Source organism: Citrus clementina, unplaced genomic scaffold (genome assembly GCF_000493195.1).
Source record: "Citrus clementina cultivar Clemenules unplaced genomic scaffold, Citrus_clementina_v1.0 scaffold_5, whole genome shotgun sequence".
Taxonomy (NCBI): domain Eukaryota; kingdom Viridiplantae; phylum Streptophyta; class Magnoliopsida; order Sapindales; family Rutaceae; genus Citrus; species Citrus x clementina.
In genome coordinates this window covers 20,274,164-20,286,379 of record NW_006262201.1, presented here as the reverse complement: position 1 = coordinate 20,286,379, position 12,216 = coordinate 20,274,164, and the positions used below count along the sequence as shown (strand labels likewise).

Genomic DNA, 12,216 nt, shown 5'->3' with positions numbered 1-12,216 from the left:
TATAGAAAAATAAATTCATAATCCAGTGCTTTGCGGTCCATCATAGGCTTCATGCATGTGCTCCTCACAACCCTTAGATCAAGATCCAATGGCTGGTCAAACTTCAAAAGTCAACATCACACATGGCATCATTTGACTCGTCCGATTTACCCAAAGAACGGTTGAGATTTAGTAGGTTAATGGGTGGATCGGGTCGACCCGAATACAAAGATTCGGATCCTCCAACTTGCTTCACCAACCATTGCCACGTGGCACAATCATGGCCATTGAATCATGAACGGTTGAGATTTAGTCAAGATTGCCAGTTATCCCATGCACTCATATCTATTGTAAGCTCATTTCATCATCCAATCAGTGCTCGGTCAACAGGAAAAGTCAACTTTTTTTACACAAGCCCAATTTTAAGCCGATCTTGACTGATCTTAAGGTTTTCGGACCTCCGGAATCCAAATTTGACCTCCGTTTATTTGTTTGGAGCCTCGAAGTACGTGAAATTAATAATTTTCCTAATAAACACATAAAAATACACAAAATTAAATATATTTAAAACATAATTAATAATTCATAATATATTACATAAACACAAATATAAATTATAACATAAGCATAAAATAACATATTATCGCTTGATAATTAAACAATTTTTAATACTAATCACTAGCAAGTCTGTCCAACATCTGATCTATAAATGGCAGTGGGAAGTGGTCTTTCCTTGTGGCTTTGTTGAGCTTCCTGTAATCTATACATACTCTCCATCCAGTTACTGTCCTTGTAGGGATAAGTTCATCTTTCTCATTAGTTATCACAGTTATCTCTCCCTTCTTTGGAACACATTGAACTGGACTTACCCACGAACTGTCTGATATTGGGTATATGATTCCAGCATCTAACCATTTTATGATTTCCTTTTTCACCACTTCTTTCATAATAGGGCTCGGTCTTCTCTAGTGCTCCACCGATTTCCTGTAGCAATCTTCTAACAAGATCTTATGCATGCATATTGATAGGTTTATCCCCTTGATGTCTGTCATAGTCCATCCAATTGCTCTTTTGTATTTCCCCAGCAACTCTATTAAACTATGTTCTTGTCCTGCATCCAAAGTAGAAGAAATGATTACAGGGAGTGTGTTGTTTTGGCCAAGATAAACATACTTCAAATGTGAAGGTAACAATTTTCATTCAAGACTAGGAGGTGATTCAATAGATGGTAAAGTTATTTTTACTTCCCTGTCTGAAAGATTAAGATGCTCAATAAACTTGTTATGCCTATCAGATTGCTTTTCTTTCATCTAATCTATCTGATTTGCTGTAACATCTTCCTCTTCTACATCTTCAAAGGTGGTGACCTTGTTGATTTCATTACTGCAGCATTTGTCCATTCTGTCTGCTACAACAAAGTCCATAACACTTAGGAAATTGCAATATTCTACTTCATCAGGACTCCTCATAGACTCTAGTACATTAATTGTGACTTGCTGATCATTTACTCTCATTGTGAGCTCTCCTTTCTGCACATCTATCAAAGTCTTTCAAGTTGCTAGAAAAGGTCTTCCAAGTATAATGGGCACCTCTTTATTAACTTCAAAGTTTAGCACAATGAAGTCTACTAAGAAGATGAATTTGTCCACATTTACCAGTACATCCTCAATTTTTCCTTCAGGGTATGTATGAGATCTGTCAGCTAATTGCAGAGTGACTGTTGTTAGTCTGCATTCCCCTACTCTCAGCTGCTTAAATACAGACAATGGCATCAAATTAATACTAGCTCCCAAGTCACAAAGTGCTCTGCCAGCATACCTATTTCTTATAAAGCATGGTATTGTAAAACTTATTGAATCTTTCACTTTTGTAGGAATCTTACTTTGGAGCATATGACTGCTTTCCTGTGTTAAAGCAACAGTTTCAAATTCTCTCAGTCTTCTCTTTCTTGCTAAGATGTCTTTGAGAAATTTCACATAATTTGGCATTTGCTCCAAAGCTTCCACAAAAGCTATATTGATGTGTAATTGTTTCAGTACTTTTAAAAATTTGCTGAACTGCTTGTCCTGTTTTTGCTTCTGGAACTTTTGTGGGAAATGTAGTGGATGTCTAAACTGCTGGGTAGCTTCAGGAGGTATCAAACTATGTTTATTTGGTTTGGAGTAGGTTGGGGTTACTGGTGTTGCAACTTCTTTTTCAGTATGTTCTGGTTGAATTTCCTCTGCAGTTGTTGTAGCTTGGCCCATGTAACCAGTGTCTTGATAGGGAGTTTGTTGTAACATGCTTCCATTTTGAGGTGGTTTTTGTGCTGAATTGAATTCCATCCCATTTTTTGTCACATCAACTGGAATATCAACACTCTTTTCAGATCTCAAATTAATTACTTTGCAGTGTTATTTGCCTTCTCTCCTAGGGTCTTTTGTGCTGCTGGTAAACTTCCTTGAGTTCTACTGCTCATTGCTGTGGCTAGTTGTCCCATTTGGTTTTTGAAGTTTCTCAAAAGTACAATTTGACTCTGCACAATTGCTTCATTCTTTGCAATGTATTCCTTAATCAGTGCTTCCAGTGAAGTGATTGAATCTTAACTGATATGCTTTTGCCCTTGACTCTGCTGATGAAAACCAGGTGGCTGTGTGTTTTTATTTTATCCATTTAATGCTGGAGCATTTTGATTCTGACTATTCCATGAAAAATTTAGATGTTGTTTCCAGCCAGGGTTATAAGTATTTGAATATGGGTTGTTCTGAGGTTGTCGATTGAAATTACCCACATAGTTTACTAAAGCTGGATTTTCAGGACAATTATCAAAGTCATGTTCTTCACCACAGTATACACAAGAAAGTTCAGCAACTTACTTTACTGTTCCTGGAGCGGATGTCATGGCCTTTACCATGTTAGTCAATGAAGTTACTTGCGCTGATAAGGCTGTAATTGCATCTATGTTATGTACCCATGCTGATCTTTTTGCTGCTGGTTGCCTGGCTGAAGGCCACTAATAATTATAATTAGCAATTCTCTCTAGAATTTCATAAGCTTTAATGTAAGATTTGGATAACATGGCTCTATTTGCTTAAGCATCCACCATTAACCTTGTACTCGGATTCAACCCATTGTAGAAAGTTTCCAATTGAATACAACAAGGAATGCCATAATGAGGACACCTTTTGAGCAGTTCTTTGAATCTTTCCCAAGCCTCGTACAAACTTTCATCCTCAAGTTGGTGGAAAAAAGTAATCTCATTCTGCAACTTTGCATTTTTTGTCGGTGGGAAATATTTCATTAGGAATTTATCAGCCAACTCATTCCATGTAGTGATGAAATCAGATGGTAACGAATTTAACCGTGCTCTTGCTCGATCTCTTAAGGGATAAGGAAAAAGCCTCAGCCTTAAGGCATCTTGTGTTGCTCCAGCAATCTTGAAAGCATCACTTACTTCCAAGAACATTTTAAGATGGAAATGAGGATCTTCATTTGGAAATCCATTGAATTGACCAACTGTTTGTAACATTTGAAACATCATTGGCTTCAACTCAAAATTTGCAGCTTCTACTTCAGGTCTGATGATCCCAGGGTGTACAACTTGAGGAGTTAACACATCATAATCTCTAATAGCTCTGTCTCTATCATCGGCCATGTAAATAATATTGTTATTGCCTGGTTGTCTCTCGTTAGCATTTTCATTCTGCTCCTCTTGAATGTTGACTGGTTGTAAGGGCCCGTGAGAGTTCAAATTTCCCTCATCCTGCAAATTATTCATACCTGAAATAATTTTTGAATTCATTTGTTCTCTTCGCAATCTCCTGACAGACCTTTCAATCTCAGGATCGAATTGGAATTCCACAGATCTATCTTTGCGCATGCACATACCGATCTGCCAAAAAATAAAATGAATTAAGTCAAATTTGGCGCTATCAAGATTTACTTCGCACTTCAAAAATAAACAATCAATCCCCGGCAACGGCGCCAAAAACTTGTTGGTTAATTTTATAAGAAATTACTACCAATGCCAATGTGCAAGTGTACACAACAAGTAATAAAGTGATGAGTATTCAAGATCGTCTCCACAGGGATTGATGTTACTTGGAATCTATAGCAGTCACAATAGTTCAAATCAACTTAAGGCCGAAGTCAACAGTCGTAAATTAAATTCTATCGTAATTGATGTTTGTGAGAGAATTAAATAAAACAATACCATAATAAAATACTAGATAAAATGTATCTAAGATTCAATTGAGATTATGGTAGTTGAATGATCAAACTCTCCTTATGGGCTGATTGTTTTTCATCAAGTTAACACCAATTATTATGGCAAGTGCTGCAGCACTGGGCAGAATTAATATGTATCCTCAGCTATCGCATATTGAAAATCTCATACCCTTAAATCTATTAACAATGACCAGTTGCTAATCTACTTATGGTATGGCATTATGATCTTTAGTCTCTCCACCCTACAAGGTGAACACTTATGTCTAGTGTGTCACAAATCTTAACTTCAAGTATTGCCCTTATGGGATTCAAGATAACTTAATCTAGGAAACTTAACTTAAGATCGAGTAATACTCTAATAATATCCGCTAAAACAAGCATTTTTACTGCTTTGTCTTAACTGAAACTATTAAATGGGTGGTCAACCAAAATAATAGTTATAAGCATAAAACCTAATAGAGTAAAGTGCTACAGCAATGACATAACAACACATAAGAACAGTCAAGTCTCCATTGGATTGCTTGTCACTCAACTACAAACAAGTCTAGTTCATATTCTGAATGAGAAAAATAAACATAAGTATTTTGATCACGGGATACATCAAAACAATTAAAGGAAGAAGATAATTATAAGTTGAGCACGGTGAAAGACAAATCCCAAATAATTCTGCACGATTCTTCAATGTTGCCGAAACAGCACTCTCCAATTCTGATCTTCTTTTCCTTTCCTTTGTAATTAGTCTGATGATAATTCCCTTGCCGCCCTTCTATGTGGTGCACGCCTCCTTTTTATATTGCAAATTAAGGTAAACCAAAGCCCACGAGCGTGCATGCGTTAAATTAGGAAACATGCAGATTGTGATTCTGTGGCTGACCCGCGCTTAAGTTTTCTCCCGCATTGCTCTCAGATTGCTACAGCACTGATTGCTCTAACATCCACAACCATACTGCACTATTCCCGATCTTGCTTTACTTCTTTTATAGTCATCTTCTTTCCTCTTCTTGCTCATCTAATATCTCAACATCCCCTAATGAATTAAGACTTTCTGAAAACCTACAATTATGCACCTGTTTTTAGCACAAATTACTTTGATTCAAGTAAAACTTATTAAGACTCAACTAAAATGAATGTTTATGCAAAATATAACCAAAATGTAATAAAAACACCTTATTTGCTCTCTAAGTGACCTTGATTTAAGTCTAGAAAGGATGTAATAACTCTCATTTCCTAGAGTTATCAACGCTCATCAAGGGTACCTAAGCCTAATACCCTGTATCAAGGATACACATGAGCTGCTGCATGAGAACTTGGTAGTTGAAGGGACACATGTGCACTCCACTAGTTTTGCGGATGGACTTGGTCTCCAAAGAATCTTTACTTGCTAATTTTATTATTTAAATTATTGTTATTTGATTTAGCTATTAGCTTAAGAGAATAAGTCAGCCTAGAATCAGCCAACAATCACGATCAATTGAGATTGTTCTGGTTTAGTATTGTTCTAAGTATAAATAAGTTCCAACAGCGAGAATAAAATTATTCAGTATCAATTAAATTCAATTACTTGTGGTTATTCTCACCCTAAGAGAAATCTATCTTAATTAGCTTTGACTGGGACCACATCAAAAGTATACAAGTCAGAATGCGGGTAATATCCGCATGGATTGCGACAAATATCCCCAATATCTGGATCCGCATAAATTAAAATTCAATGATTTAAAATATAATTTACGATTCAGCCATTTACCTAATTATATTAAATAAAATCCAATCACAATTCAATTATCAATAATTCAATACCTGGAATAACATGTGACATTATAAAGTCACAAATAAAAGTACCACAACATAAATCAAACATCAAGAGTAACATAAATTCAAGTGTAGCACCACCACAAATTCACAAATAAAATTATAAAAACACCATAAATCCACATAATATAATGCAGATCCTAATATATTTCTTAATTTAATTTAACTTCTATATTTTAATTAATCATATTATATTTTCCATTTAACTTATATATTTTTATTTAATTTTAATTTAATAAATAATTTAATTAAAAAACTATGCAGATCCAAATATTCAATTTTTCAATGCATTTGCATACAGATCTGCACATATTCGAAGTTCTAGGATCTGAATTTTCATTTTTTTAATGTGTGGATACAGATTTTTCAAGATTCGAATCTTCCGAATCTTTGCGGATCTAGACCAGATTCGAATATTTTTGCCATCCCTACGCATTGTCAATGCTGTAAAAACCCATACAGTATTATAGAGAAATCTTTAAAATAAAAACTAAAATAAGTAATTACTTAAGCATCATCGTTATTCAAATAAATACTTGAAATATAAACCAAAATAAGCAATAAAAGTCAAATATGCGCTACAACCATGAGATGGCCATTATAGCATGCCTCCGCAGTAATTATTTGATTTTTCCAAAATACTTGCAGTTATTTATATGACTAATAAACCAATCTTCCTTTTTCGTGATATTAAAGCAGGACAGGGAATCTCTCATTTTCACGAGCACATAATAAATATGTTAATATAAAAGTTGTCCAATTGGAAAAGTTGATGTTGACAATGGTAAAATAATTTACACTCAAATTTTTACTGTGTACTTGCCGTGTCGTGTCTTGTATTATGCCACGTGCTATTTGACCCTTAGTTATCTCTAATCACAGTGATAATTTTAGAAAATTATTGGCATTATTATAGCCCCATCTTGTAAGCCTCGTTTTCTGTAACTGTAATAGCAAATCAAATAAGTAGAGCCGGAACTATGCATGTAAAAATAATGAACCTCAAACTTCAAAAGAATTTATTAAGACCATGCTTCTCATCAAAATTGGAAACAACTTTCGCCTATTTTCTTTTTTTTTTTGCAAAGTAATAAAACTTATTATGAATTGGAGACATCCAGAAACCACCAAAAATTAAAAAAAAATGAATGGGAAAAGGGTGGACTAATAAAAGTGGATGAAAATGATGATAACGAAGAGATAACTATTTAAGGAGTGTTCATGATGATCGGCATGTGATCCTCTAACGTGAAATCTATATATTCATATAATTCATTTTCCTAATAGATAAAAAAATTCAAAAGAATTAAAATTAGGGAAGAGACACCTTTACCCTTAAAATATAAAAAAAATGATCATAAAAGACCCTCGAGTTTTAAAAAATTGACAACCATTTTTTGATCCTAATACTCTTTAAATATTTAATTAGAAAATTGACTTTAAATTTTTTAATTAATATAAATAATATAATATGGCTAGTGGACTAATAATATTAAATTACTTTTAACAATTAAATAATATAAAAAGATTTAAGTTATTAAATTCATTTTAATAATACATTTGTATTTATTATAATGATTTTAGATAAATCTTTGGGTTAAATAAATTTTACAATTAACAAATTATTACCCTATCAACAAGGGCGGATGCAGTAGGTGACCTATGGGGGTTGTAGCCCCTGCTGGCTAAAAAAAATACTCTAAGAATAAAATAAAAATTATTTAAGATTTCGAATTAGTCCCCATTAAATCTATTAAAATTGACCTTATAAATTTATAAACTCACAAAATTTAAACTTTAACTTTTAGAATTATAAAAGCCTACACTATAATTAAAAATAATGATAGGACATCACCACAAATATTTTTTTATTTTTGAAAATACGTCGAGAACAATTATAAATGTATTAACAAATATTTTATACTTTCAAAGTTTTAGTTTTAAAATTTTACTATTATGTAATCTAGTCCTCGGTAAATTATTTTTCTAAATCTGCCACTACCCATCAATAATATCAAAATTGTTTTTTACATAATATTCAAAATAATTTTAATTTTGATTAATTTATTTTAATATTATGTAATATTTATTATCAAATATTACTTTAATAAAATAAAATAGGTCTAATAGATTGTAAAATATTAAAATATTTTTAAAATATTAAAATTATTTTAAAATATTAAAATTATTTTAAAACACATATATTGTTACATTTATTTTAATGCCATATTTTTATTTGTTATAAAATTTTAAATTTAATTTTTGAAGTTTATAGAGTCAAAGGACATTATGATAAAAAAAAAATCATGGTATCACTTACTAAAAATTTGGAGGACTTTTTAACAATTTCTTTAAACCTTGAGGGTGAAGTGTCCTTTTCCCTTAGAAATTATTACAAATTTACAATGTGATTGAAGCGCAATGTGATTGAAGCGTACTTGTCACTTTAACTGGATTGAGAAATAAAGCCCTATGAAGCCTGATAATAATTAAATTGAGATATCGAATTGATTTGCAACTACGAAAAAGAAACCTAGCCTAATTCATTGCCCATCCATCTCCAAATGCAAAAAAAAAAAAATCCATAAATTCGATTAACATAATTTGAAGGTAAATATTATCATTCTAATTAATGTTGATCACATCTAATTGGCTATGCCAAAATTGGAACCCCGTAACTAATTACAGACCCATAAGTGGTATCATAATATCTCTTGCCAAAACTACACAGTATACATTGCTTATATGTGCCTACATTATTGTTTATCGTTATCTCTAAAAGGATAAAGAAATCCTTTGCATATGAATTTTTTTTTTTGATGAAATGAAATTTTATTAATCATAAGAGACTGTCAACATAGGACATAACCACGGAGGTGGAACATCCCTCAAATCTCCAAGACCTGATATAGAACCCCCTACCCTAGCCACATTATGGGCAGTGACGTTCGCAGATCTACGCACAAAAGAGAATCTCACTTCTCCAACTAATTGAGCTAAGGCTTGACAATCCGCAATAATTAAGCCAAAGCCATTAGGACTATAATCATGAGAAACTAAAGCAGAATAAACACTTAAGCAATCAATTTCAATAATAACTTTAGGCAATTGTAAGTTCTTTATCCAGCTAAGGGCTTCACGAACAGCCAAAGCCTCTGCCTCGGGAGGGCGAAACAGTCCAGAGAAACTTTGACACTTAGCAACAACAAAGCAACCCCCAGAGTCTCTGATCACCCCTCCAAAGTTTTATCGACCTTGAGAATTGAAAACCCCTGCATCCACATTACACTTCAACCAACCTAGAGGAGCTTTACCCCAACACACCGAGCCATGGCCTAACTGAACTTGCTTAATTATAATGAAATTCTTCCTCTTAGCCTCTTGCCACTGGAAAAGATAATGCCCTGCAGCATTCACTAGGCTTTTGGCACGCCCATTATGACCATTCCACACTTTGTCATTTCTATTAAGCCAAAGCTTCCAACACACCATTACAGCCAAAGTGCACTCTTCCTTGCGACATTTGATAAAGATTTGCTCAATCCAATCAAAGAAGGAAGAGCATCTCCTTCCCGTTCCAAGCAAGGACAGTAACCAGCAAGATTGGGCAAACAAACATTCCACCAGACAATGATAAACAGATTCATTGGCAGCACTACATATAGGGCAAATTAGGGAGACATCAACCTTTCGAGAGAGCAAGCTATCCGCAGTTGGCAAGACATTTATCAAAGCACGCCAAATAAAGTGTTTAACCTTGCCTGGAACCTCCAGCCCCCATAAGAACTTCCACACCTTAGTATTGGAACTATTTAGAGCAGAGTTCAACACATTATAATAGCTTCTGACAGTGAACTTGCCTTTTGTATCAGCAAGCCAAAACCAGCGATCGTCATCTTGTCGAGTGCTAAGAGGTACCTGTAGAATCAATGCAACATCCCTTGTATTGAAAATATTCGCAACCAAGTCGTTATCCCATTGCCTTTGACCCGGAACCATAAGACTATTTACCATAGTTGTTGCAAGACTGTCATCCAGAACAGTAGTGATAAATCTATTATCCGCATCGGGAAGCCAAGGGTCCTTATTGATTTGAATCTGTTGTCCACTCCCAATTTGTATACGACTACCCTTCACCACAACATGCTTGGCAGCCATGATTAATCTCCAGGTGTATCTACGGTTGAAACCCACAGTTGCATCAGTAAATGAAGATCGAGGATAGTATCTAGCCTTAAATATGCGAGCTACAAGAGAGTGCGGATGGGTCATAAGTTTCCAGCACTGTTTGCCTAACATAGCAATATTAAAGTCATGAATCCTTTTAAAACCAATACCCCCAACTGACTTTGGTTTACACAATAAGTCCCATCGAAGCCAACGAATTCCTTGGCCACCCTGCCGATTATTTCCCCACCAAAAGGAGTTCATCATAATCTCCAACTCTTTAGAGGTAACAAATAGATATTCATGGCATAATTCGGAATTGCTTGGGCTACTGTTTTCAGCATAATTTCCTTCCCCGCCCTACTTAGAAGTTTCTGATTCCATCCTTGAATCTACAGCCAAACCCTCTCTTTGATAAAGCTAAAAACATCGCTTTTCTTCCTTCCTATCAGATATGACAGTCCCAAATAGGTTCCATGAGTACTTGTAGTAGAGACTTCCAGGATTCCACACACTTGGCGTAGAGAAGCCTCATCCACATTTGCACTGAAAGAGAGCACAGATTTATTATAGTTTACCTGTTGCCCAGATACAACCCCATAAACAGCCAGCAGACTCTTCATAATGCGAGCTTCAGTGTGATTAGGTTTAAAAAATAGGAGGCAATCATCCGCAAAGAACAAATGAGAAACTGCAGGGGTACTCCTAGCCACTTTAACCCTATGAATTAACCCTGCCCTTTCACGATTTCGAATCAAAGAACTAAGCCCTTCTACACAAATAATAAATAAGTAAGGTGACAGCGGATCCCTTTAACGAAGCCCCCGACTCGAAATTATCAGCCCCACTTCCACCCCATTTCTAATCACTTGATAGCTTACTGTAGAAACACATAGCATAATGAGCTCAACCCAACCTTCCGCAAATCCCATCCGCAACATCATAAACTTTAGAAAATTCCATTCAACGTGATCATAGGCTTTAGACATGTCGATCTTAAGTGCCACAACCCCAACCTTTCCTTGTTTCTTCCGCTTCAGATAGTAGACAATTTCGGTGGAGATAAGGATGTTGTCAGTGATCGCTCTGCCCGGAACAAATGCGCTCTACGATTCAGAAATAATCGAATCCAAAACCAGTTTCACTTTGGATGTGAATTTTAAAAGCCAATTAAAGATGCTTACAACCAACCATATATATCTAGATCCTTGCCACTAAAATATCCCAAGGAGCAAGAAAACCCATTATTGAAATTATAAATAGCACCCTTAGACACTTTTTATCTCTTTCAAACTATACCAACTTCTTGAAATAATGGAGAAAACAAGTCAACTTAAATTGGCTGCTTGCTTTTTAGTTTTTCTGTTAATTGCTTCTTCTGGTAAATATTACTTTTATCTCCTTTACTCATATTTAAAGTTTTATGAGTTTTCCATTCTAGCTACTTCTTGCAAAATTAGTACAAAAAAAAAAGATACTTCTTGCAAAAAAAATTATAAAAACTTCTATTTCTTCTTTTAAATAATTTACTCATTCGACAATTGGAAAGCCCATATTCAATATTAGTGAGATGTTTAACTCATGAAATGCTTTAAAAGAATTTGATTTAGGTTTATGCAAAGGAGCAGAAGCGATAAACATTGGGAATTGCAAAGATGACAAAGATTGCGACCAATTTTGTACACCTCCCGGTTCTGGTATATGCAAGTTTGCGTATTGTTACTATCGTGGTGGAAAGTTTTGCTGAGCACAAATTCTCTCCCAGTCATCACTAGAAAAAGTGACAACATTTGTATTTGATAATAATATTTTGACCATCAACATTTATTAATAATGAATAATTTGTTTTCTATATTTATGGTTCATCACTGTTATTGAGAATGTATCTCTTTGAATATTAAACCCAACTTCATATTAAAATATTTCTGGGCTGATTTTATCATTTTACTATTTTACTTTTGATTAAGTAAAATAGTGCAAACAAAAAGAAAATCCAAAAGACTTCAAAAAAAAATTACATTTATAGCATATCATGTTAGAAAATTAACTTTCAGT

The 12,216-nt window shown here is 34.3% G+C and overlaps 1 non-coding gene across 1 annotated transcript; it reads left to right on the top strand.

The window, feature by feature from the left end:
• The first annotated feature begins 3,122 nt into the window (after positions 1–3,122).
• On the top strand, positions 3,123–3,229 carry LOC112098768. Its single transcript, XR_002905876.1, has one exon. It is a non-coding gene; the product is annotated as a small nucleolar RNA R71 (small nucleolar RNA).
• Positions 3,230–12,216: the final 8,987 nt, after the last annotated feature.